The sequence below is a fragment of the Patella vulgata genome, chromosome 7 (assembly GCF_932274485.2).
Source record: "Patella vulgata chromosome 7, xgPatVulg1.2, whole genome shotgun sequence".
Lineage (NCBI taxonomy): Eukaryota > Metazoa > Mollusca > Gastropoda > Patellidae > Patella > Patella vulgata.
Window position 1 is genome coordinate 60,731,497 of NC_065885.2, and position 27,965 is coordinate 60,759,461.

Sequence of the window (27,965 nt, forward strand, 5' to 3'; positions counted from 1 at the left end):
ACACATCAGTTAAATACATAGAATGTAAACAAGCCTGGTACTAGAGATTCTGAAAAGTCTCCCATCAATTTTACACATGATTGTCTATTAGACTAGATAGATTTGAACAGTTTACAAGTCTTCCAGATGACACCATATTTCATTAGTTGTTATCATAGATATTTTGGGATGATCTATGACAAAGCAATGCAGCCTTTTATTGTGTGACAAACGTTGCCTTGAAAGACCGTTTCTGGGTTTGTCATGCGACTATTAGTCCCCCGAATTCCTATATATTAAATGTCAACAGAAGTCAGAACTGTATAGAGTCAATATTTATTTTTAAATCACCCCTTCATTGCCGACATTCATATTTTCGTTATGTTGTGGGGTTCCATTCTTAACGGGTGCATCATGTAAATCTATATAGATATGTGAACTCTGTTGTGGTTGTCGTGGCTTCTCATATATGAGATCTTTCTTTCGTCTTTTCATCAAGCTAAAAAGTATAAATACTACTTTTAATAAGGCATTTAAACTAATCTATGTGTCTACATTAAGGCGAGAACTGCTGTGTGAATATATATAACACTTCCTTGCCCCACCCCCACCCCAAGCTAGTGAGACAGATTATTATTGCGAATGGTTGATGGAATGAAGTCTAGTGGACTGTGGCCACACCTTTCTTTGCCAGTGTGTTTCTGTCCTTTGTCTATTATATGTACTGATTTTGATAATCACGCTTACGAACATGAACGTGACAAACTTCAGACATAATACTTAGTCACAGCTTCATGTTATTTTTGAAAAATATTGTCCACGTTACAAGAGTGGTTGTACGCTTTATAAAATATATGGAACCAGTGAACAGCTCTGCGATTTGATATCAATTGTTTAATAACATTAACACAGGATTTTAACAGTGGGTATAAAACGGTTATTTATACTGACCAGACAATTACAATAACTAAAGCTACCACAACTAGAACACCAACAATAGATCCAATTATTATACCAATTACTGAAAATATAATACTACAAAATTAGAATAGAAAAATACGCCGATAGTTATTTAAATATTATGGGAAAGATTGTTGTAGAACGTTATCTAAAAACCTTTTGCTCACCTGTCCTTCATTAACGTTACCCTAACCGTAACCAAAGATTATGATTAACAGGAATCAGGGTTTTAGTTTATTTGTTCCATGTGATGTTTTACGCGCAATACCAATTTGAGACAATGGGACGCTATTTTTACTAACAAAAAGTATCCAGACTGAAAATTCCCGGATCAAATCCACGATTCGCCAAGCCACCGTGACTGATCACCCATTTGTACAAAGAGGCTTGTTGTATTGTCACATTTTGCCTGCCAGAATAATACCAGGACCTTCACGTTCTACCCAGTGATGAACATAGTTGGCCTATAATCTTGCTTTAACATTATCAAGTCTATAGAGAGTATTTACCACCAACCATTGCATTTTTAAATTACATTGTAAGTAATTTTCTAATTAATGTCCCGATTGCCTAATTTCATGGTTTTATTTTTACATATTATATACAAGATTCCCCCCCCCCCAGAAAAAAAACCCCAAAAAAACAAAACAAAATTGTCAATGTATATTTTAAAAGAATTGTCTTCAGACAATTATTTATTATGCAAACAACTCAAGAAAACGTTTTGTTTCATTCTATGCGGCTCCATCGTTTTCACATTTTGATTTATAAAGCAAACTTTGGTAGTACATGTAGAAACCAATATACTTACATTGACCAGAATCATCATTAGGTGGGTCTTCAGTTGTAGAAGGCATGGCAGGTTTATCCGTTCTATAATTAGTGGCACATGTATCACCATTTCTCCTGGTACTGTCAGAAATTGTCGACATACCATTGTTGGTGCTTGACGTTGTTGTTGTTGACTTGGACGTGCATCTTAATTGTATTTCGGAACCTACAAGAGTTTAAATAAACAGCAGTCTCAACGGTCCAACTAACTGATTGAGTCCTGTGTTTAAAATTAAGTTATTAACACATTTATTCTGGTTTTATTTATGATTTAAAATCCACGCTCTGTCGCACTAATTACCCAACACTGTCAAGTTATTAATCGAACTTGGGCTTTTCTTGGGCCGCCAAATACGTACAGATGTCTTTGTGTGTATATATATATATAGAAATTATTTATGAATAGTCCCAAGACGGACGAAAAGTACTTTAAAATGTTAAAATGTTATTAAACCAGTGTTGAAATCAGTTTGTGTCGGCATACCTTTTTTTATCTTTTCATCATTTACCGTGAAGCAAAGTAGTGCAGCTTTGTGGTTGTGCTAATAATTTTGGATATATATATATATATATGTGTGTGTGTGTGTGTGTGTGTGTGTTAAGTAGCTTTATGTGATGTCCGCTTCTACCGACGTGATTCACCATTGTGAATTGTCTAAATTTATATCAAATCACAACATAGGCCTACAAGAGCAACAACACTTAATTGACACGGTGGGGAATAGCGTATTCTCTACTAACCGGCCGATGAAAAATGAATACAAATTGTTAAAAAAAAACAAACTTCACAACAAGCAATAGTTTAATATAGCCAAGTGGAATACAATGACAGTAAAATATAAATTGTTTATTTGAAATCGGATCCTAGAAATATCAGAATATAATCAAAATTGGCGATATGTTTAGAATCACATCCAGACATTATTGATTTAATTACATAGAGTGAGAAATATTTACCTGGTTTACTAACTAGTTCAAGACAAAAGGGAAACCCAAAACCATTAATAGTTCCTTTCTGTATAAACAATTCCACAGTTTCCATGATTCCCAATTCAAAACTCGTTTTATGTACATTTTCACCACACGAATACAGTGTTGTACTAATATTTCTATATCCAGAATATAATAAATAATCACACCAGTTAGTTGCGGTAGTTACATTCCTTACTTCAATTGTCACTGGTAGCTGCGTAGATGCATTTAAACTACATAAACTAAAGTAACAATTACAGCCGACACCGTTTGCACCATTGTCTATTCCTGATAAATACACGGTCCTTCCGCTAACAGACACGTCACTACAAACTGGCGCTTCAGGTTTCAAATCTGTAAACAGTCAAGAACACTGATTAACTCAATAAAAGAAAATGTGAATAAAGAAACTATATGTATACTCCTTACGATTACATTTGTTCTAATTTGAAATAATGAATGAGTAGGTAAATAAAAAAAAACTAAGATTTACTTATGTCCGTGTAAGGGCAGAGATTCTAATTTAAAATACAAATTTAAAACCAAGTACGAACAATCCAAATCATTAGACAAACTTCGAAGTTCTTAAAAAACGGTACAGGCAAAATGGTGTAATCAGCAAATGGATTGTTCACCGTGTACAAAATACACGACAAACAATGGTTACAGGTGTCCGGAGGAGTAAGCTTACCCTGCCTGGCGCCACACCCGCCATAGCTGCATTCAAATCTCGGCAAAATGGACTACAAATACAAAAGGCCACGAGGACAAAATGACGTCTGATTTTTGTTTTATTTTAAAGCGAGAATTTCATATTTTCTAAGAAAGTCAAAACAAAATTATTTCTATATCTTTTGCTCAATAGGTTATCAACTCACTATTATGCGACCATGGGCATTATTTCCCACCCTTAAAAATCATTGACACAGGAAATAATAACACAATTACCATGGAATAGCTATGTTTGAATTTGAAGCTGAAAATGATATTTTTGCCAATTTCTCAGCTGGCAATAGTGAATTATAGGATTAATAGGATTATTCTTTAACAAGGTAGGACTGTTTCTGGATACCATCTATTTTAAGGCTTTATTTTAATAAATTTTGAAAATATAATTTAAAAATATGAAATTGTAGCTTTAAGTATGTTAATTTACCACACCGTGTTCTATTCTATATTATAAAAATGAGTGAATCGTGAAAAACAAACCAAATCTAAATATTAGAATGTAAATATAAACATAGGTCAATATCAATAGTAGGTTTAATGTTGCACAGTGATAGTCCTTAGGATTTAGTTTGTGAATTATTGTGGAAAATACAAGTGTTAACCTTCTCTAATCAAATAAAATTAAATGAAATGGGGTTTAACGTACTACTGTTCTGCTCCTAAACTGGGCAAATGAAGACGGACATACGCCATACAGTGTGCTATGAGAGAAATTTTGCCCGGGCAGCGGCGCTACGGCCTACTCTTATATCGAATTCCAACTGCCAAGGGATCTTTTACTGACATCACTGACAAGAGGAAACCACGCCCGAAAATCTGGATGAACGTTCTCGGCCAATGCAGTGATCGAACACTCGACCTCCAGGCTAGCGAGCCAGTACCTTACCCACTTAGCCACCGTGATCCCCCTTCCCTAATCAAATATACTTACTTAATCTATCACAGTTCATACTGACTGAAAATAAAAACAACCAAACATTATTACTGATACAGCTGGGCGCATATTGATTAAAATAAACATAAACAAATTGTATTTAACCTTTCCTGTTCACTATGTACTAACCACAAATTAGTAACCGCATATTACCAAATAAATACATATAATAAACACTACGTATGGGTAATTACATCACAGAAATTTCACACCATTCCAAAATGGCGGCGTACAGTAAATTTCTCCAGTTCTTTTAATTTTAAACACGTGACGTCCTTCGGCCCATACATCACGTGATGCTGAACTCTTCAATATAAATGATCCAATGCAGTCTCGTTTAGATAAACCAGTGTTTTCCAAACTTTCCGTGGTTGCGACCCCATTCCAGAAACCATATTCTGATCGCGATCCCTCCAAGAACAAAGTCACCTTTCACTATGAAACATTAGTTTTGTTTATACCCATCAAAATGTAATGAGAACCTGACGAAAGAAATCCTGAGCGTGAGAGAGGAAAGACGGTTGGCAATGTGGCAAAAGTTGTGTACGAGGGCTGGCAAAAATTCTAAGACGGCAAGTTTCACATGCTGGACCTGCTATAATTATTCGGAGTTTCAAATCCTAAGGATGATTCAATCCCATATATGTCGAATTTTGGTTTGCACATGCTGTGTTTATTCCTTTACATTTGTGGATCTGAGGTAAACCATGAAAATTGTTGGTTTTCACGTCAAACTCTGTGGGTATTTGGTGTCTTTCTCCGTCAAGCAGGAACAATTTGTCCATAATAGACAGCGTAGAACGGTCATATTTCTGGATAGTGGCGGAGAGTTTAATTTTTGGGGAGAGAGAGAGAGAGAGAGAGAGAGGGGGGGGGTAACGTCCACTCGACACAAACTAGGTCATTTCGCGACTAACATATGGTTCATTTCTTTTTCAATAATGCGCTTGTGGGTCTTTAGCACTCCTTGTCACGTACAGCCGGGGAATCGAAATCGCGCCAGCTGACTCAATATCAGATCTTATGATGCAACGCATACGCGCTAACCACTCGTCACCCCTCCCCAATACAACTAGTATACTATAAGTGCAGGGTAATTTATGATAGTGTTTCGCGTAATGTGTCTAATTCCATTCACTTGTAGTACTCCGATTTCAAACTGACTGTTCCACTACCTTTATGCGCATGTTTTATCACTATGGAGTCATCTCATTCCAATGTTTTTTAGCTGTACTTTTACGCATCTTTATGTGATCCCTTAGTATTATCATCTAGTGTTTAAGTCTTACAATGAATCTATCTTTATTTTCACTGCCATTGAAATATTCTAAATTTAAACCCAAATTAAACATTTCAAAATTTTTACAATATTATGCCATATACATATATACTTCATTGTTATTATATTATTGTATTAACATTCTTCCATGATGTCACGATATTGTTAATGTATGTCTTGACATGTTCAGGCGAAACGTGTAGACAATTAAACAATAGTATTTTCTTTAAGCATTTTTAACCTTTATTTATTATATAGACATACGATTTAAATAATTTGATTAAAATTAAAATACGGATCTATATTTCGTTTCGTTTTTTATACTTTCGATTGCCTACACTACATGAAGATCTGACCGGTTGTAGCGATAGGTCGTGTCAGAGGTCACATGAGCAGCTTTTGGCCGTATGACGTCAGACATTTGATTAACCAATTAGCAATGATGTTACTTGTGGATTACCCACAGTTCCGTGCAAAACACGCCTAAAGCTCGCCGTAACAGACCGTTTCATTGGCTAATCCCTCACATCGTTCAGAACATGTCAATGATAAGAACTCTTCCAGATCCTAGTGTAGTAAAGACAAGTAAAACGAAATTTTGAAATATCAAAACGAAACGAAATAGGATCTGTGTTTTTAAAATCAGATTGTTGATTGAAACTATGAAATTATACATATATATGTACATTTGAAACTTTGTTTACTTACCCACAACAATAGTATGTAACATTGTAATGACCGCAACGAAACTAAATATTTCCCTATAGCTACGTGACCTGTCCATGATTCACCGCTGTTCATATGACCATTGTACTGTAACACATTGAGTTAAACAGTCATAATGCGTTTAACCATCTTTACTTCACAAATATGTATACGCTGAGCTTGACATTTATACAACACATGTATAATATATATCTATTACTTGACAAATCTGTACAATGGCCCCTTTTGTTGTAAACTTCAGGCAGATTTGTACAAACCATAAATGTAATACATTGAGAAATCAATTGTGTTACTTTCAAAATAAACGTCTCACATAACTTATTCAATTGTAACAGTTTATAAATCACTATTTAATTTATTGTTAACATAAGATAGTTGACACACACACGACAAGGATATGACATGCCTGATTGCATTTTGAAATATGTACATTCACTAGCCAAATATCATTGAATAAAATAAATAAGATCAGAATCTACACTAACATTTAGTAAGAAATCACATATAACATGTGTATACACTGACATCCAGTACGATATCACAAATCACATATAACAACCCATGTTATACACTGACATCCAGTACGATATCACAAATCACATATAACAACCAATGTTATACTCTGATATCGCATATCTCAGATACAACACCTTGTTATGAAGAGGGAAGTGTGGTTAACGTCCACTCGACACAAACTAAGTCATTTCGAGACTAACATATGGTTCAACTTTATTTCAATAATTCGCTAGCGCGGGGTCATTAGCTGTGGGAGGAAACCGGAGCACCCGGAGAAAACCTACGGGGTTGGACAGGCGACCCTACTCCTTGTCACGTACAATCGGGGAATTGAAACCACACCAGTTGACTTATTGACAGACCTTATGATGCAACGCGCACCCCTTCACCCCCCCCCCCACCATGTATAAACAGGCGATTAACTAAACTAATATTGGAGTTGATATAACAGGTTTTTTTAAGATTTATGTTTGAAAGTAACGTTGTCGCGACCATATACCTCTTGCTACTAAAATATGAATTTATAAAGCAGACGATGTATTATTTATAGAGAACGATTTACACTTCCTCGTTTCATAACCCAATAACTAACTAAACAGAGTAGCTATTTGGAGTAGAACATTATTTGTGGGTTGGTATAGGACAATAACCTACTAATTGAGAGGCTATTTTGAGTATAATATTATTTTTAGGTTATTATAGAACGTGGCAATAAGAAATCTTACTATCGCAATAACAATTGTACGCCTATTAAACCTCAAGGAATGTCTACCGTAGTGGAGTTAATAAAGATTTGAAAGAATAGCAGTATTAATTGATAAAATCGTTGCACGAAGTTAAAAAAAATGTTATGTCATGGTTATCTACAAACTCGTTGAATCTTACAAACCTCAAGATTTCAAGTATCACGTTTGAAAACTCTAATTCTTAAAGTCGAGAAAACCAGGGTAATAATTTAAGAATGTCAGACGTCTTGAAGTTAAGGTGGAAAGCAGAATTACATTCAAACTTCTGTGCATAGCTTACAACATTCAGAAAGGTGAAACAACGGACTACCCGTCATTCTTGTTTCCTATGTTCCTCAAAGAAGTCTTCGGTTTCCAGCTTTAGACGTGACGTATTTCATTGAAATGCACATGCTGGATAGTGAGTGCTTAAGACATTGCGTAAATATATTGAAAGAAGACTCAGTCTGACGCCATTGTGCAGTAATAAGATATTACTTGATGTCTCGATCTCGACACCACCTTGTTGCAAATTAGTCTGGATTACCAACAAGGTTGAAATCTGGTCATAATGGAAGCCTTTCTTCAGGCATCTCGTGAAGAACGACAATGAATCAATAGGGTTCAAATAAAGCATTTATTACAAATATTGAAATAAAATAAAGAAGAGACATTTTAATTAAAAACATTCGTTCGGATGGGGCGAAAAACCGAGGTCCCGTGTACACATTGGCGTGCACGTAAAAGATCCCTTGACAGTTGGAATTCGATATAAGAGTAAGCCGTAGTGCCGCTGTTCGGGCAAAATTTCCCTCATAGCACACTGTATGGCGCATGCCCGTCTTCATTAGCCCAGTTCGGAGCAAAACAGTAGGACGTTAAACCCCATTTCATTTCATTTTTGTGAACGCATCTGAAAAGTCGCCATTCAGTTTTACACATCGTTGTAATGAGAGTACATAGAGGATTTAATGGTTTGTGAATCAGCACGATTACGCCATATTTCATTAGTTTCTGTCATAGAGAACACATGCTTTGCGTAGTCATTTTAAAAGCAATACATCACTTTTTGAGTGACAAGTTGTTGAAACCTGTAATATTATCCTGGTGAAGACTTAGTCCCAATTATTCCCATCTACTAAAAGTCAATATATATATTTTTTAAATCACCACGCTGTTCACATAAATGTTGTTTTGTTTCGTTCCACTGTTACCGGGTTCAACATTTAAATCCATATAGATATGTGAACTCTGTTGTGGTTGTCGTGGCGTTTCATATATGACATCTTTCTTTCGTCTTTTCACCAAACTAATGAGAATAAATAATATCATTTAATAAGGTATCTAAGCAAACCTATGTGCATGCATTATTGCGAAAAGTAGCGACAATTGGTTTGTATTGCGACTGGTTGGTGAAAGGAAGGCTAGTAGACTTTAATCCCACCTTTTGTTGTCAGTGTGTTTCTTACCTTTGTATATATCTACTGATATAAAATAGTTATCAGATGAGTTATCTGAACCTGATTTTGATAATTGCGCTTACGAACATCCACATAATAGACTTCAGACATACTATTTAGTAACAGCTTAAATGTATTTATGAACGTTTGTCCAGGTTACACAGGGTACAGGGGTCTATTTGTTTAAATTGTTGCTGACGGTTACTTGCTGTAAGTTTTGGAAAACGCAATAGACCCATTGAACATCGTTTCGATGTTGTTTCAATTGATTAAGATTTAAATGTTTTGTATACTGACCAGACAATTATAATAACTAAAGCTACCACAATCAGAACAGCTAGAATTGAACCAATTATTATAGCAATCACTGAAAATATAATACAAAAATTGGATAGGTCCAATGATTATAGCAATCACTGTAGACACAATTCAAAATATAATACAAACACCGAATTAGAAGTAATTACACATCAAGAATAACTTAAATAATAAGGGAATATTCTTTAAAAACGTTCTAGACACATGTCCTCATTAAGAACCTGTCCTTAGAACTTGAAATAGAATAGTGTTAGAGGTATCGTGGATACTTTAAATATGTCATATTGAGACTAACATACCAGCCATATATGCCAAGCGAAGTGGGTTTCAAATAGTCTTTTTCCATGGAATCGTTAACATGCACTAGCTATTTATACACGGAATCGTTAACATGCACTAGATATTTATACATGCACTAGATATTTATACATGGAATCGTTAACATGCACTAGATATTTATACATGGAATCGTTAACATGCACTAGATATTTATACATGCACTAGATATTTATACATGGAATCGTTAACATGCACTAGATATTTATACACGGAATCGTTAACATGCACTAGATATTTATACGCGGAATCGTTAACATGCGCTAGATATTTATACACGGAACTGTGTTTTTGTTATAACCCTGTTTTAAGTGGTAACCTTGTTTGATAAATTTCCGGGTTTTCTCGGCGCTAGGATGAACCTTATCGGTCTAGACTCTTGACTTACGATTATCCTGGTCAAACAAACTATATTTAAGGGAGTATTTTACAAAAAAAACTTGTTTTTAATTTATGTAATTAAACATGCAATATGTGAGAGCTACATCTGCCTATTGCAGGTCTTTCTTTAGGCCTGAAATGTTTTCTAAAGTATTAATTAGACATTAACTAGCAGGATACCCGGCTTCGCTCGGGGGTCATAACTCCGAAACCGGAAGTGGTAGACAAACGCCACCTGGCCTATGTTACTCCCCGGTCCGAGCTACCCCTATACCCCAAATTTCAGACTCGGGGCAGATGTAGCCGCCAACCCCGAACAGACATCCAGACAGACAGACATTAAATAGATTAGAATGGTTCAGCGATACGTTGATTTAATCAAATATGGAGAACCGAGACAGCTTCGATCAACCAGTACGGTGGTTGAAATTATTGCACACGTCTGTCAAACCTTCAAAGGCTAATATCTTCGCTTGCAATAGAGTAATTTGAATGAAATTTTCAAATTATTCATTTTACAGAATCTACTTTCGAACTATTATAGCAAGAATGGCTAGTTATTTATCTAAATCTTACATAATGTATCTTTAATATATTTTCTAATCTATTACCCGATTTTTAAATTATTACAGATATATAAAAATGTTATCTATCTATACTAATATTTGTGACTGTCGTTTGTCAGTCTGTCTGTTCGGGGTTGGCGGCTACACTAGGTCTGCCCCGAGTCTGAAATTTGGGGTATAGGGGTATCTCGGACCGGGAAGTAACATAGGCCAGGTGGCGTTAGTCTACCACTTCCGGTTTCGGGGTTATGACCCCCGAGCGAAGCCGGGCATTCTTCTAGTTTTCAATAAAATTGAATTGTTAAATACACCATTAATTTCAGACACTTCTTTAATAACAAAATAACAAACGACAACTGTGTGTATAATTTAATAAACCGATCTTGAGATAGGCAACAGATGACCAATATACTTACATCGATCAGAATCACTATCGTGTGGTTGTGGTTCAGTCGTATCTTCATTTCTCCTTGTACTGGAGATTGGTATATTTTGAGTGTCATAACTTGTCGTCATGAAATATTTTGTGCTGGAAGATTTCATGGATGTTGATGTTGTTGGTGACGTATTGGTTGTTGTTGTTGTTGACTGTGGTGTAGTCCTACACTCTAGTTTTATTTCAGAACCTACAAAGGTATTAATAGTTTTAAAGCCCACTAAGCACCGTCTGGATTACATACCCACATTCCAGAGGATCCTTAAGATTGTCCCAAATCGTGATTGGACGGTTGATTAGGAGCATGCCATGACGAATTGCTAAATGTCTGGGGATTGGTGGAGCAATCACTCATTATTATAAGACAAAAATCAAAGACGTCCATTTTCACTTTGGACGATGTATCTCTTAGCGAGTGAAATGGTGCCGTCAGATTAAGCCGCCCATATGAACTGTTTATATTTATGTGTAGGCAATTGACCTGTTATTAACATACACTGGTTACCTCTATTTAAAAACACCAGTGCATTTCCGCAGTTTTGTATTATTTCTGAATAACCCCAACTCTTTTGGAAGAGTATATATACATTTGAGATTTTTTATTTTAACCAGTCTTCATTTGCCCAGTCGGAGCAGAATAGTAGAACGTTAAACTCTCTTTTATTTCATTTCTTTTTTTTAAACATTTGTAGCCCTATGACTTCAGGATTCTGACATCTTTACCTTGTAATGTTATAAATAAGACTGGTTTAATGAAAATATGAGTCGTCGTTGAGAAACGTTTACAATCATAATTCTGCAACAAATATACCTACTGATTTAATCAATGAGATTCAGAAATATATACCTCTATCACTAAACAGAAGACAAAAAGGAAATCCAGCACCATTATAAGTACCTGCCCCCATATGTAATCTCACAGTTTCCATAGGTTTCAAATCAAATCTATGTCCATTTAAATTATCACCACACGAATACAACCTTTTACTACTATTTCTATATACAGAATATAATGAATAGTCACACAGGTTGGAGGTAGTGGTTATATTCCTTATTTCAATGTCCCCTTGTTCCTGATTATAAGGAACTAAACTAACGGAACAAATACATCCGATACCATTTGTACCATTATCTATTCCAGATAAATAAACATCCCTTCCGCTAGCTGACAGGCCACTACAAAATGGCACTACAGGTGACGACAAATCTATAAAAGAAAATTAATTATTCACGTAATTACCGAAACTGAGATAACGAAGATTACTATGCAAAAAAGAAAACCAATTCATATTTTTTGTTGCCAAAGACTTGCAGTGCTTTTGCATTGTCTATAATATGAAAACAATATTAGCATTTCCAGAACACAAAGATAAAATGTCGGATTTATTGCTTCGTGTTTATAACCTTCCGTCGCCACACTTTGACTTTTATTGATTGTACCCCGACGACTTCCATTCCTTATTATCAAGGCACGAGGTATAAATTTTGTAAAATATGTCTCATTAAAACAACCTAAACATTAAGAATGCCTTCAATAAAGAATAACCTTCAATATTGTGTAGTTATGGTCATTAGAATGTAGTTTGTGTAATATTATCTCAAATCAAAATGTAAACATTGTCTTGGTAAAATTTACTTACTTGGGTTACAGTTCATACTGACTGAAAATAAAAACAACCAAACAAAATTACTAGCAGATATTTATTGTACGAATATAACGGAGGCGTGCTAGTAAGAACAAGTGTATGGATGGGTGTGAGAATGTGAACGAGAACATAATTATTTAGAGTATAATTATCGGTAGCTACTTATAATGCGAAAGATCAGTAAACTAGGGTCTAAACCACTTCAACGCATACTATAATTCGATATATCAAATCTATATATCACACAGTTAACGTTTTACTAGTAAATTTCATGTATATATATATACTCTTCAAAAATAAAGAAGAAGAAAAAAACAAGAAACGCACAGCCAATTTTTTATCATTGAACGGGATCGTTGTTTCAATAAATCTTACTTGTTTTTATGTCATTATGTAACGATAAACGAAATTCACTATTGGTTTTAAATGTACGGTCACTAATTGTGACTGATCATACTTTTTGCCGAAATTTGTTTTCGCTTGATTGCACCAAGATACGAGTTTAACACCTTTTCGCATAAAACCCAAATCTAAGGTCTTTAGAATCCCGGGGTTCTCGGTTTCAAAATCAGTTGCACGTGTAAACACTCAACGAGCCAAGTGATGCCACATCTGAACGAAGTCCAACGCAACAACGCTAAAGGTCGGTTACAAGCAGGTGAATTCCATACAGTTGTATCCAGGTTGCTGAATGTTTCAGGCTGCTGAATGTTTCCCAGAGTACCATTTGGGATAGGTACCGACAGCGCAGTTCAACACCTGACCGCCAAAGCTCAAACACCACCTGCCCTGGATCGTCATATCCGCTCACGTCATTTGCGGAAACGGTTCACAACAGCGACCTCTACTGCAACAGCAATTCTTGGGCGGCGTAGGATCTCGGACCAGACAGTCCATAAACGCCTACGTAAAACCGGATTACGAGCTAAACGTCCCGTTAGAGTTGTTATTTTGAAATACGCCGACATTGTCAAATCAGAATTTATTGGGTTCAGACACTTAGGGTATGGCCATAGCAACGCTGGAGAACAGTTTGGTTCACCGACAAGTCGCGGTTCCTGTTACAACGAGGCGATGGTAGAGCGAGGGTATACCGACAACGAAATGTCACTATGCGTTTCTTCTTTTGACGAGTATGCATACATTAGTATTCTAGCTGTGTAGAGCGGTTAAATTCAGTCCCATTCATTTATAAACCAAACTAGTATTAATAATTTTTACTTACTCACAGCCCTAATATGTAATATTACAACGGCTGAGACCAAACTAAATACTGCCGTGAGTGATCTAACCATGATACCTATGTCTTCACTATAAAGCTTGTGAGATGAAACTATAATAATGAAATAATAATACTTGACACTCTTCTTTCAATATATATATATATATATATATATATATGTTGAGCTAGACATTTATACAATAATAATATACTTCCTTGTTACAGGTATATTTATAATAAACAGGTAGGGCGAGGTAACTTGTTCAATGGCCCCCTTTTTTCGTACAGTTTAGGTAGAGGTGTGCAGCTAATTATACAAAACATTGTTCGTTATTTACAGGTAGATGTATATTACATCACATTTAATAAACCTGAAATGAAATGAAATGAAATGGGGTTTAACTTCCTACTGTTCTGCTCCTATGCTGGGCTAATGAAGACGGGCATACGCCATACAGTGTGCCATGAGGGAAATTTTGCCCGGGCAGCGGCACTATCGCCTACACTGTAAGCCTTTTCTGTAATTTTTACAGACCGGTTTCTGTAAAACGCCTACAGAACAGTTCTGTTATCCTGATAACAGAACCAAGTCTGTAAATATTTGAGAAATACAGAATTCCTTCTGTAAATATGACATACGGGTGATTAAATTAGCCTGACGTCATCGGTCTTCCTAGGCGCCATTACTTCAATTTAAAGAGTCAACGTTAACGACTATGATGAATCCATCAGCATCGAACACAGTGGCGAATATAATCATGTTTTGAAGTATTGTATGGCTGTCCGCATTGCTCTTTAAAGACTTTATCTATTCAGCTGTATGTGTATCAATAAAAGTTCCATGAAAATTGATTAAATTATGCTGACGTCGTAAGTCTATCTGGGTGCCATTACTTCAATTTAAGAGTCAACGTTATAGTTTATAGGCAAAGATGAATCCATCAGCAACGAACACAGTGGCGAATATAATCATATTTTGAAGTAATGTATGGTTGTGCGCATTGCTCTTTTAAGACTTTATCTATTCAGCAATATGTGTATCACTATAAGTTCCATGCAAATGTACCACATATTCAATTTTCGTGTTGCGATTTAGATTGTAAACGATCTTTTCATACATATTCAGCCTTTAAATCGCATGTTGTAAGAAACCATATTAATAATGATAATAGTAAACAAATACACCCAAACGTCTTTAACTCTTCAGATGTTAGGTTTAGGTGTTTCAATCAAATATGTGAACAAAACATTGATTCATACCCGGAATTAATTTCTCATCTAAAAGGCCACATTTCAGTTAATGAACATGTTAAGTGTCCATTTAATGCATGTCAGGGCATATTTAAAATAAAATCGTCATTTTCTTCACATTTATCACGTTGTCACCGATCAAAACATTGGAAGAACTTGGCCCCATGCTACATTGTTGAATCAAATGAAAATTGTGAAGACACAAATTTAACTGTAGGCCTTGATCAAGGCCTAGATATTGGTCAACAGCCACATGAGGTCATTGATGATCGTGGTGTGAGTGATGTGGAAGCCCAATTACATTTAGATGATCTAGAAATTGATAATGAAACACAGGAGAATTACTTAAAAAACTTGGCCCTTTTTTACCTAAAATTGCAAGGTAAATATTTAATGCCAGCATCGCTCATACAAAATATAATAACTGAAATACAGCAGTTACATGGCATGAATCAATTAATTGTAAAAAACAAGTTATTTGAAACATTACAAAATTTGGATCTGTCTGATGAGGTGAAAGATCGTTTACAGAATGATTTGTTTGCAGATGTTTTTTCAGAGTGCCCCAAGAGAAATTGTTTTAGGATATGATAACAATAATAAACTCCAAAAGATGCACATTGTCTCGATCAAAGAAAGCTTGAAAATGCTTTTTAAGCATTTTCCTGAAAAAATAAAATTAGATAACAGAAAGGAGATCAATTTTGAGGGAAATGACAAAACATATACAGATGTCACACATGGGGGTTTATTTCGGAATAACCATCTTATTAATAAAGAGTCTGAAAGTTTTCAATTGATATTATATCAAGACGCATTTGAGCTGGTCAATCCTTTGGGCTCTGCCAAGAAAAAACATAAATTAATTGGTGTTTATTTCACACTTGCAAATTTCCCAAGTCACCACAGGTCTATCATAGATCATATGCAGTTAGTAATGCTTGTAAAAGAAAGCCATTTAAAACAGTTTGGCAAGGATTTTACTTTTAGTTTTATAGTAGATGAATTGAAAGATCTTGAAAATAATGGGTTAAATCTAGGAAATGATAGAGTAGTTAAAGCTTTCCTCCATTGTATTGTAGGAGCTAATCTTGGCTCTCATATGATTGGGGGATTCATAGAGAGTTTTTCTGGCGCATACTTTTGTAGGTTTTGTTGCTTAACAAGAGAGGATTTTCTTAAGGCTGAGATACCAATTCTGGGTGAAAAAAGAACTGTTGAGAATTATGAAGAACATCTCGGAATATTAAGTCAAAATCCTGATCTTTGTCATTATATGGGAATTAAATCCAACTCAGTATTCAACAACTTGTCAAATTTCCACGTGGTAACCAGCTTACCACCATGTATCGGACATGATTTATTTGAGGGAGTTGTTTCATATGACCTTCATCTCATAATAAAATTTCTAATAAAAGAGGTCAAATGGTTTACTGTTGATCAATTCAATAGAAAACTTTCAAATTTCAAATTTCTCGGTGCAGACGCATTGGATAAACCAGCTCCATTCAGTCTCACAGCAGACAGAATAGGTGGCCACGCCGTTCAAAATTGGGTTTTAGTTAGAACACTACCCCTTATTATGGGAACATATATCATCGATACTAATAAAAAAGTTTGGTGTCTATATATTAAACTAAAAGTATTAATTCAGCTTATTTGTACTCCAAAAATAACAGAGAGACAAATAGCCATTTTAAATGAAACTGCAATCGAATATTTGCAAGACCGAAAGTCCTGTTTTCCCGAGAATAACTTGAAACCAAAACACCATTATTTATTACACTATGCTCAACTTATCATCCACTTTGGACCACTAATTCGCTTATGGACTATGAGATTTGAGAGCAAGCACAGCTACTTTAAAGAATGTGCTAGAAAAATGAAAAATTATAAAAACTTGTCCATGACACTTTCTACCAGGCATCAATTGCTTCAGTCATATTATTCTGTTGGAAACTTGTTTCCCGACAGTTTGATAGATGACTGGAGTGTACCATACGATGAAAGTTTGGTTAATGATTGCATTAACAACTGTGTAAAACAATTGGATTTGTGTGATAATTCAAACATCAGAATTTCTACTAAAGTTATATTCAAAAGTACTGAATATAATCAGGGTATGATTCTGATTGTTTCCAAAAATGAAAAGGGTCTCATGTTTGGAAAAATCAAATCTTTTGTTATATGTAGATTGTTACCTTATGCAATTGTTGATATTTTTCAGGGAATTTCAGAACAAGTGTATGGTGTATTTTCCGTTTCTGACAAGAATAGTTCACAGACACATTTTATTTCACTAAATGATACACTAGACCGTTTTCCAGTCTGTATGTACAGAGTGAATGACTGTAATTTCATCTCTATCAAACACGATGTCTAATGTTATTAATGAAATAAAAGAGAAAATTTTATATGAAAGCCAGTTAAGTGGAGTGGTTTTGGATACAACAACACTGGATACATTTATAGGCAAACTCTGTGAACTAGATTTGCAGTCAGTGGATGACTTAATATACATAAAAGAAACAGATTTTGAGGGAATATCTCTCATTCAGAGAAGAAAATTATTTTCAATTTTGCCAAGGCTAACAGCCAGTGCTAGTAAGCATATTATATGTGAGTATTTTTCATAAATCTTTTTGAAAAAAAAGGACATTATACGGGTGGCATGTAGAATAACTGACATTTTAGGTCTTGACAGTATTAATAACAGTTTGTAGTCTCGATTAGGCTACAGGAGTACAGTGTACGGAAGTGGCTGCATGTTAAATGTCGACTCGTGTTTCTTAATTACAGCAGGTTTAATCTAGTACCCGTTGTCATTGTCATTATTGTACCAAAATGATAGAGTGTTGTTCAATAAGTTGGTTAAATAATTTGATATTGGTAATGCGTTGCATGAAGTATAAAGCCAAGAGTAGCCTTGAATTGAGTAAGCTAGATTTAACCGAGGTCCGAGCCTTTTCCCTGATCCCTTTTCATAAATTTGAAATAAAATAGTGTTTACAAAAAAAACCTGTAGGTACTGCCTTAGCTACGAGAACGTAGCTAAAAACGTTGAGATATAATGATGTCAGAGAGTGTTGAGAGATTAAGGTTTGTTATCTGTACTGCCTGTGATCAAGTCTATTCCGCATTTTTGCTCTAGTTCACAGGTGACCATAGAATACTTTGCAACAAAAATTAAAAAGAGAAATGGGGTTTAATGTCTACTTGACACAGACTAGGTCATTTCTGGACTAACATATGGTTTAATTTTATTTCAATAATTCGCTTAATAGGGGTCTTTAGCAGTGGGAGGAAACCGAAGGCGAAGGACCCGGAGAAAATCCTAAAGAGGCTGGACAAGCAACCAGACTCCTTGTCACATACAACCGGTTTTTTGACTCAATGACAGGCCAAATGATACAGCTCGCACGTGCTAACTATTCAGCCATCTAACCCCCCAAGAAAAATGATATCAAATTGCCAAGTTGATCACTTACGGTGTGGGCAAATTTTTCTCCCTGAGCGTCACAGGAACATGTACATGTTTAGTAATCAGCGGGCCAATGTGACTTGCGGCAAATAGCCGTTTTTTTCAGGCGGGCATTGACCCCCCCCCCTCGTTTTGCATCCCATCCAAACAACCAGACAACTGTCCTTGTCAAGTCCTCCATCTACTGACATAGGGAAAACCATGCTGGAAAATCCCAATGAACTTTCTCAGGTGAATGCCTGGAGCAAACCCACAACCGCCAGGCTAGTGAGCCAGCGTCTTTCTCAGTTAGCCACTGTGGCTCCCAATAATATACAAATCACAGAGTATAGATTTTAAAAAAAAACTTTAAAGTTTAAAATATTGCCCATCATTCACTTCTAAAGACTTAATAAAAATAATTCCCATCATTCAACTTTACGACATACTATACGACATAGGGCCTACACTGTGTGTATACATACATTACTCATTAGGCTAATTGTTGTATTTTTTATTCTTTTTCAGCACAATTTCAAGCATTAAGCCGAAATGGTGATGAAGTTTTTGATTCTTGCACATCTTTTACAAGGACATCCTCTTCAAGCAGCAGTGACAGTGTTTTCATAAATCCAAGTCCTAGGCCTTCTTCCTCAAGTTCCGGTACTGACATTGTTATCACGCATCAAAATGCTAGTGATTGTGTTTCAGTTAATAAAAATCCCGGTTGTGCACAGCAAATTGAAATTCCGTTTGGGAAACTACCTAGTGACATTTTGGTCCCCCTAAATGCAAATAAACCACTTAGTGCAGAAAAAAAAGGAAAATGGTTAGGATACTTGTGGATGAATTCAGAAAAACAAGTCGACATATAACGTGCAGCCAGTTTCGTACCCTAGCCCATCGTATCACATCAAGGTACAGTATTCTACAGGATAAAATAGACAATCAGATTGTGGGACTTGGATTTGAAAGTTTTTCTAGTAAATTAATAATACGTAATGATAATCTCAACAGGGGTAGCTCGCCTTTTGCTAAACAAAAACGTCAAACTGATACTGGTACAAATAGCGATACAACTACAGAGAAAGATACAGAAGTTTCATCAACTTTAAAGAAAAAAGACTCGTACGGATGCATAAGTTGGAGTCCAGTTATTGAAAACATTGATGCCTTAGAACAGTGTAGAAATGAAATGGTGGATATCTTTAGGGAACATCATGACGTTGTCAACTGGAATGACGTAGAACCCAAATTATCTTTTACATTTGCTTTGCAGCGAAAGGAAATAAATGAGAGTGCTCCTATTAGTGACCTTTTGGAAAGGTGGCCATTCCTTTTTCAGCTGCAGGGAATAATCAACCATTTTAGACACCTCACCGATATTGACCTATTAAATACCATGACAAATAAAGTAAATGGAAGAGCAAGTCGTATACTATCTTTTTTTAAAGAGAGCAAGACTGACTATTTAGATGATATTCCAGCTACCCTAAGACAATTAACGATTTTATTGTTGAAATATTTTAAAGAAAAAGAAGAAGATTTGTTTGTATATTTTGATGTGAGTACTTATTGATTACTTTTTTGGCGTGGTCCCCCCTTGTCAGTGATGCAGGACAGAGGGCCTGACAAGGACAGCTGTCTAGTCATTCGGATGGGACAAAAAAATGAGGTCCTGTCCATGTAAACATTGGCATGTACGTAAAAGATCCCTTGACAGTTGGAATTCGATATAAGAGTAGGCCGTAGTGCTGCTGTCCGCGCAAAATTTCCCTCATAGCACCATGGCATATGCCCGTCTTCATTAGCCCAGTATAGGACGTTATACCCCATTTCATTTATTGATATCTTAGAAATGAAGATAAACAAAATTAGATATTTTATTTCCTGCAAATAAAGTTAAAGAACTTTAATCTATGTGAACGGAACTGTTGTGATATTGCTCATAAAATCTCAGTTCAAAGGCAGTAAAACAACCCTGTAAGCTCTCTATAAAGGGCTTACCAAATATCTCTTGTCCAATTTATTAATCTGTAAACTATATTTGCTAATTCTATGTTATTTGCCAGACTTTTGATCTGAAATTTTACATGCACATGCCATGGTAATAATGCTTGGTTGAAGTTGTGGCCTTTATTTATTATTTCAGGAAACTAGAACAAAACAAGAGGTTCAAAATAAAGTTAAAGATATGCATGAACCAAAAATTGCAGTTTTAGGTAAGTAATGTTTATATAGTAGTAGGCATACATCTTGGTTTGATACAGATTGATTCTTGACGTCTTCAAAATGTAACAGATTTTTGACATAGTAACTGGACATCATGGCATAATATTGTGTTGGAGCCTTGACAGTGCTCACACTGGGTCCTATTTTTTTTTTCATCAATTTTTCATTTGAATTTATTAACCATATATATTTTTTCGGCCAGAGAAAAAAAAAAATATGTATTAATTTTTTTCCAATAATTTTTATTACATTTTTACTTTCAAAATAAATACAAAAAATTACGATGTTACAATTTACAAAATACTTGTCTGCTTTTCAGAGGCAATTGTTTGAAAGCTTTTTAAGTACACTACAACAATGTAACAAAATTTGTAACAAAACATTGTGTTGGTAGCTGCATCATACCTTAATCAAGGATTTGAAAATTTCCATTCATCCGATCTAGGGGAGACTGGGACACGTTGACCATATGTTCACATTGAGCTACCCATGATATGTTTTTATTGCATTATGTGGACCCAGCTACAGATACTGGGAGTTGTTCCCCTTTAAGTCTGCCTTGATATAAATAAATGTATGAAGGAAATGAAATGAAATGGGGTTTAGCATCCTACTGTTCTGCTCCGAACTTGGCTAATGAAGACGGGCATACGCCATACAGTGTGCTATGAGGATAATATTGCCCGGACAGCGGCACTACGGCCTACTCTTATATCGAATTCCAACTGTCAAGGGATCTTTTATGTGCACGCCAATGTGTACACGGGACCTCGCTTTTTCCTCCCATCCGTACGACTAGACAGCTGTCCTTGTCAGGCCCTCCGTCCTGCATCATTGACAAGGGGGAACCACGCCGGAAAATCTGGATGAACTTTCTCGGCCAATGCAGGGATCGAACACCCAACCTCCAGGCTAGCGAGCCAGCGTCTTACCCACTTAGCCACGTGATCCCCAATGAAGGGCTAACATTTGTAACTGAAAACCATTAAGAATTTATTGACTGTATAATAAGATATTTTTTATGTTTTATTTTAGGCACAACTATTGCGGATAGTGACATATTTTATTTAGTGGTTGATGGTATAATTATTCTTAAAACATCATCATTTTTGAGTGCCTTTTCGTCGTACTTTGCATCATTCTATATCATTAACATTGAGTACCCAGAGTCTCTCTCTGGGTTGCTGGAGTTTTTTCAAAGGTAAAAGAAAAATTTTAAGATAATAAAACTGTTGGGAATTGGGCATTGTCAGTAAAAGTCAGCACTTTCTGTCCTCTGCCTGGACCTTGAGGGGTTGATTGGCTGAATGATATGACCTGTGTGCTTTAGATCATAAGGTCTGTCATCCAAGACTTGTATTTGACGAGGAGTAGGGTTGCCTGTCTAACCTTGTGCGTTTTCTCCAGGTCTTCCTCCCATTGCATGTAAAGAACTACATACTCTCAAGCAAATTATTGAAATAAAATTGTACCATATGCAAGTCCAGAGATGACCTAGTTTGTGTTATGTGGATGTTAAACCCCATTTCTCTCTCCCTGATTGGACCTTGTGGTATTAGCAAAAGGTGAATCCCATTATAATCTGCTTGTACAATAAAAATAGTAACCAATTATACATTGAGCAACACTTTGGTTTTGAGAGTGACTACCATGGTTTTAATGACAGTGATGTGTGCATATTCTCATTCAAACCTTTGGCAGTGGCCCACAACACCAATCTGTTGCGCAAAATAACTGCATGTCAGCATCAGCCCTCATTATTTGTTTGTGGACTGTTTTCTGAAATTTTATATTAATAACAATATTTGTTTTGTAGGTGCATTTTTGGTATTAATCCCGATAATGGTCAGAAATCCAAAAAAAGAAGAAAGACACAAGTATGCCAGAAAGTGTTAAAATTGATAAATGAACTGTCTAACTTTGAGTGGATGGAGTAATTTTGAGGGATATTGGGTTTATTTATCCTTCTCAAAACATTTTTTCCCGAGGGAATACTCCTGCTATAGAAAATCTATTAAAAAAAGTCATGTTTGTGTCACATGACTTGGCTGACACGATGCCTAGCAATGGGATGGGTGCGAAGCTGAAGGAGAATTCATTGTATACACAAGACGAAGTTGTCTTCAATCACTGTCCATTTATCATAAATGTCAAAGCCTAATTAAATTCGTGGAATATCCACTGCCATGACCTTTTCTGTGTTTTTACATCAGAAACAGTTTTACGTTTAAGCTAACCATCAAGTTTATCAACATATACATCAAGCCCCCACTAACGCTGAGAGATCAGACAATCTTAGTGTGCAACCTAATCCCTAATCATCGGGTTGCTTGTTAGGGAAACCCTTACATTTTTGCCCTAGATGCGCTCCGTTGGTACTTTTGGGGGAATTCAGTATTTTTCTAGTAAGATTGGAGGTTTCTACTTTTCATATATACCTAAATTGCCATACTTTTATTGAAATAAGCATCTGATAATACTTTCCTTGGAACCCATCTTTATATGTTGTCAGTAGTAAAGTTCCATCAGCCAGACTGAATCAAATTATGCTATTCTCACTAAAGAATGTACATGCTTAATATTAATATGCAACATGATAGGATGTGTAAAATTTAAAATAGAGATTACGCTCAGCTAATAATATTAAAACAAGTTGGAATGATTGGAAATCTTTTTCATGCTGTTGTTTTAAAATTTTGATACTTTTGGAGTGTAATTGTTAGTTTTTATATTGTCAATTTAAAATTCAAATTTGTTAATCTCCCAAATTTTGAATGATTTCATTATCAGATCAAGTTTTACAGTTATAATTTACTGATAGTTTTAGTTTTATTTTCATGTTGTTAATATGTTAAATTTTGCTAGATAGATTTGAGGTGAATATTACAACACTATTGTAACACACTGACTATATTTCTAGAACAGATTCAGAATGTTATTGTTAGAAATTAAAAAGTTCATTTAAATATTATAATGTAAATATTTTACATGTACAAGTATTATAATAGATAATACTATTTTGTTGCTACCCATTATATGGCACATTCCTGGAAATTTTCACATATTTGTTATTTACTGGGTATTTTTGTTTGCCTGCCTTGAGACAAGTTGATAAATATTTTGGGGAGTTATTTCCCTTGTTAATGGGGGCAACAGATTTTTTTTTTTTTTTTCAAGTCTTATTATTCCATGTACAAATTATTCCATGTATAAATGTATCTTATTATTAATGAAGAATTGTGCATGGAGCCTTGTCTTTAAATAGGTTACCAAACTGCTTGAAAACCAAAGAATTTGTCCAATCTCCACACATTCTCAATATTGTCATAGAAAATTTGTTCTTGATCCACTGTGTTAAAAAATATGGATTTGTGGTTGATAGGTTAAAAAAAAACAACCAGTTGTTAGCTTTACTTTCTGACAAATCTCAAATTTTCAGTTTATATGGATTTTGTCATCTTTTATTATATTTTAAACTATCATCATGTAATTGCATATTTGAGATTTTGTATCTTATTTTGTTTTGAATAATTAAATTCTATTTTAAATCTTAAATAATGTCTTTTTTGATGCTTATCATACCATAGTTTTTTTACAGCTGTAAAATATTTTCCGTAAAATTTACGAACAAATGGCTGGCAGCTAGGTTGCCAATCTTTGGTCGTAATTTTTACGACATGTTCGTAAAAATTTATTTACGGTGTGTCGTAATTTTTACGTACATTGGTTGGCAACCTAGCTGCCAGCCATTTGTCCGTAAATTTTACGGAAAAAGTTTTACAGTGTACTCTTATATCGAATTCCAACTGCCAGGGGATCTTTTACGTGCATTCCAATGTATACACGGGACCTCGGTTTTTCGTCTCATCCGAAGGACTAGACAGATGTCCTTGTCAGGCCCTCCGACCTGCATCACTGACAAGGGGAAACCACGCCGGAAAATCTGGATGAACTTTCTCGGCCAATGCAGGGATCGAACACCCGACCTCTAGCACCTATTATCTGACTACAACTTTCACAATAAACCAGAACAAGGTAGTGATATACATTTATTTTTAACATGAACTGTACTGGTTATTCCTATCTTTATTTTGTTTATCCAGTTGTTACTAAAATTAAGTCTCGTTAATACAATTTGATTGATGATGCACGGATTAGGGTTTTCTCCGGGTTGTCCAATTTCCTCCCACTGCTAAAGATCCCTACACACAAGCTAATTATTCAAATAAAATTGTACAACGTGTTGAGTGGATGTAAACTCCATTTATCTATATAAGAGTTTTAACTTACATAACTATAATGCACAACAAGTAATGTGTATACATTAAATATTACCATTTCCTAAAATCATCGTCTCCATGCATTTGAATATGAAATTATATTGGCTTGTAGGGGTTGAGTGGAAAAGGTCACAAAGTAATATAGATTTTGTATACATGTTCCATTTACCAATTTTGCTATAATTTACACAGGTCACTATTCTTTGGAATACAATAACCGTTTCTTAATGAGCGACGCGATGATAGAGTAGCTTAGTCGAAACGTCGCACATTAATATTACCAGTAATTGTATTTCATAGAATTGTGACCTGTATTGTATTTTATTTGATCACATGTGCACCAACTAATACTACCAAACCACATCTAGCGACCACTGCTATTTTCCGCGCGGCTCATCGCTCGTCGCAGATGAAAGCAGGTTTTTTTTTAAAGGATAGGCCCGGCCTTTGTAGTTACTTTTTCTCCTACAACAGGGTAGGCTCTGTATGTTCATGTAATTTATAATTTGTAATCTGTAATAATAATAATGACTTTGTCTGTAGAAAATGGGGTCACTTTTGGTTTTGAGTTCATATTATTATGTTACATGTTATATTAGTCATACCACATATGATGAGTTTTGTCTTGCCCAATCACATTTGTTCTCTTTCATTTTTATATGGTTGTCTTTCAAGTGATGACAAAGAATAGGTCGATTTTTTAAACGCCCACATTTTCATGTGGACGTATATTTTGGACATTCTACAATTTTTATTCGATTTTGACGAAACGTGCAATATAGGTCTATCTTCCAAAGATCTCGGTTCCTTTCTATATTGGCATGTATCGGACCATAACTTCATGGATTTTGGCCACTGATTGTACGAAAAATCACGTTTTTAGCTTGTGGACACTCTAGAGGTCCGATTTTGATGAAACTTGAAATGCATTTTTATAACCCAAAGATCTTGGTTCCTTTCGATATTCGCGCATATAGGATCCTAACTTCATGAATTATGACCCCTGATTGTACGAAAAATCGTGTTTCTAGCTTGTGGTTTCCTCTAGGGGTCACAATTTTTATCCGTTTAAAAAACCGTTTTAGTATATCACCGTTGAATTCGAATTTTGTAAAAATTGGACAAAACTGCCGGATAAAATAGCACCCCTTGTACGCAAATATTGTAAAATATGGTATATCAAGGTTGTGGACCAACTAGAGGTTACAATTTTGATCCGATTTTGATGAAACTTGGAATGCATTTTTATATCCCACAGATCTTGGTTCCTTTCGATATTCGCGCATATCGGATAGTAACTTCCTGAATTATGGCCCTTGACTGTACGAAAAATCGCGTTTTGAGCTTGTGGCCCCGATTAAAAAAACCCAAAAAACATGTGAATATATCGCAGTTATACACTAATGATGGTCGAGTTCAAGTTTCGTGAAAATCGGACAACAACTGACGGACAAAATGGGCGCCCCTTGTACATGGTATATATGGTTGTGGACCCTCTAGAGGCCACAGTTGTTACCCGATTTGGATGAAACTTTAAATAATTTTATATGTTTTTATCATAAATCTCTTGGTTCCTGTTGATAATCACACATATCCGAACGTAACTTCCTGGATTATGGCCCCTGATTGGTCGAAAAATCGCATTTTCAGCTTGTGGATTCTCTAGAGGTCACATTTTGTTGCGATTTTAAAAACCGTTTAGATATATCACCATTCCACCATAATGAAGGTTGAATTGGAATTTCAGGAAAATCGAAATGAAACTGTCCGCCAAAATGGCCGCTTTTTGTACGCAAATTGTATGTAATACAGAGGTTATGGACCTTCGAGAGGTCACAATTTTTATCCGATTTTGGGGAAACTTAAAACCTTTCTTTATATTCCAAAAATCTCAGTCCCATTTGATATTTGCGCATTTTAGACGATAACTTTCTGGACTATGGCCCCGATTGTACAAAAAATCGTTTTTTGTTTTTAGCTTGTTCTCTACACATCTCTTGCAAAATGTGGGCGTATCCTGCCTGGTGGCCGCTGGTTTTCGTACCCAAGATATACGTTAGAATCCAAAAATGGCATTTATTTTTCAAAATGTTCTGTAAAAGGTCTCCCTGGCTCCCCGCCAGCGCGGTTCGCGCGCACGCGGGTGGCGCGCTACGCCCGTCGCACTGGAATCTCACTATTATTCATTGGATAGGGCCTACCTTCTTTTTAATTTTGGGAAACACCCCTAGATGAAAGTGGTGACAGCAAATCGGAACGTAATCGAGTAAACATCGCAGGCTAGCGATGCCATCGAGAGTTGATTATGGTCTTGATATGTTAATTAATGTCTAATTAATAATTTAGATAACATTTCAGGCCTAATAAACGACCTACAATAGGCCGATTTAGCTCGTGCATAATGTAACTATGTTTAAGCATTTTTAACCTTTATTTATTATATATATACATTAACTCTTGAATGAAATATATATATGGTTCTCCATCTTTTTTTTACCAACTGCACACCTTGGAACACATGAAAAAAAACCCCAGCACACTGGTTGATAATCACTGATATATATGTACATTTGAGACAATGTTTACTTACCCACAACACTACTATGTAACATTATAATGATCACAAAGAAACTAAATATTTCCGTAAGTGTCCTCTCCATGATTCACCGGTGTTCCTATCACCATTTCACTGTAACACATTGAGTTAAACATTCATAATGCGTTTA

General features: G+C 35.4%; 2 long non-coding RNA genes across 2 annotated transcripts; both read right to left on the reverse strand.

The window, feature by feature from the left end:
* Positions 1-1,759: 1,759 nt before the first annotated feature.
* On the reverse strand, positions 1,760-6,815 carry LOC130013694 (uncharacterized). The gene is made up of 4 exons (XR_008788922.1): positions 6,393-6,815; positions 4,403-4,426; positions 2,728-3,096; positions 1,760-1,936 (listed from the first exon to the last, which is right to left on the reverse strand). It is a non-coding gene; the product is annotated as an uncharacterized LOC130013694 (long non-coding RNA).
* A 1,514-nt stretch (positions 6,816-8,329) lies between these two features.
* LOC126827624 (uncharacterized) lies at positions 8,330-12,322 on the reverse strand. Its single transcript, XR_008788923.1, has 4 exons — positions 11,996-12,322; positions 11,129-11,338; positions 9,409-9,478; positions 8,330-8,960 (listed from the first exon to the last, which is right to left on the reverse strand). It is a non-coding gene; the product is annotated as an uncharacterized LOC126827624 (long non-coding RNA).
* Between the last annotated feature and the right edge of the window lie 15,643 nt (positions 12,323-27,965).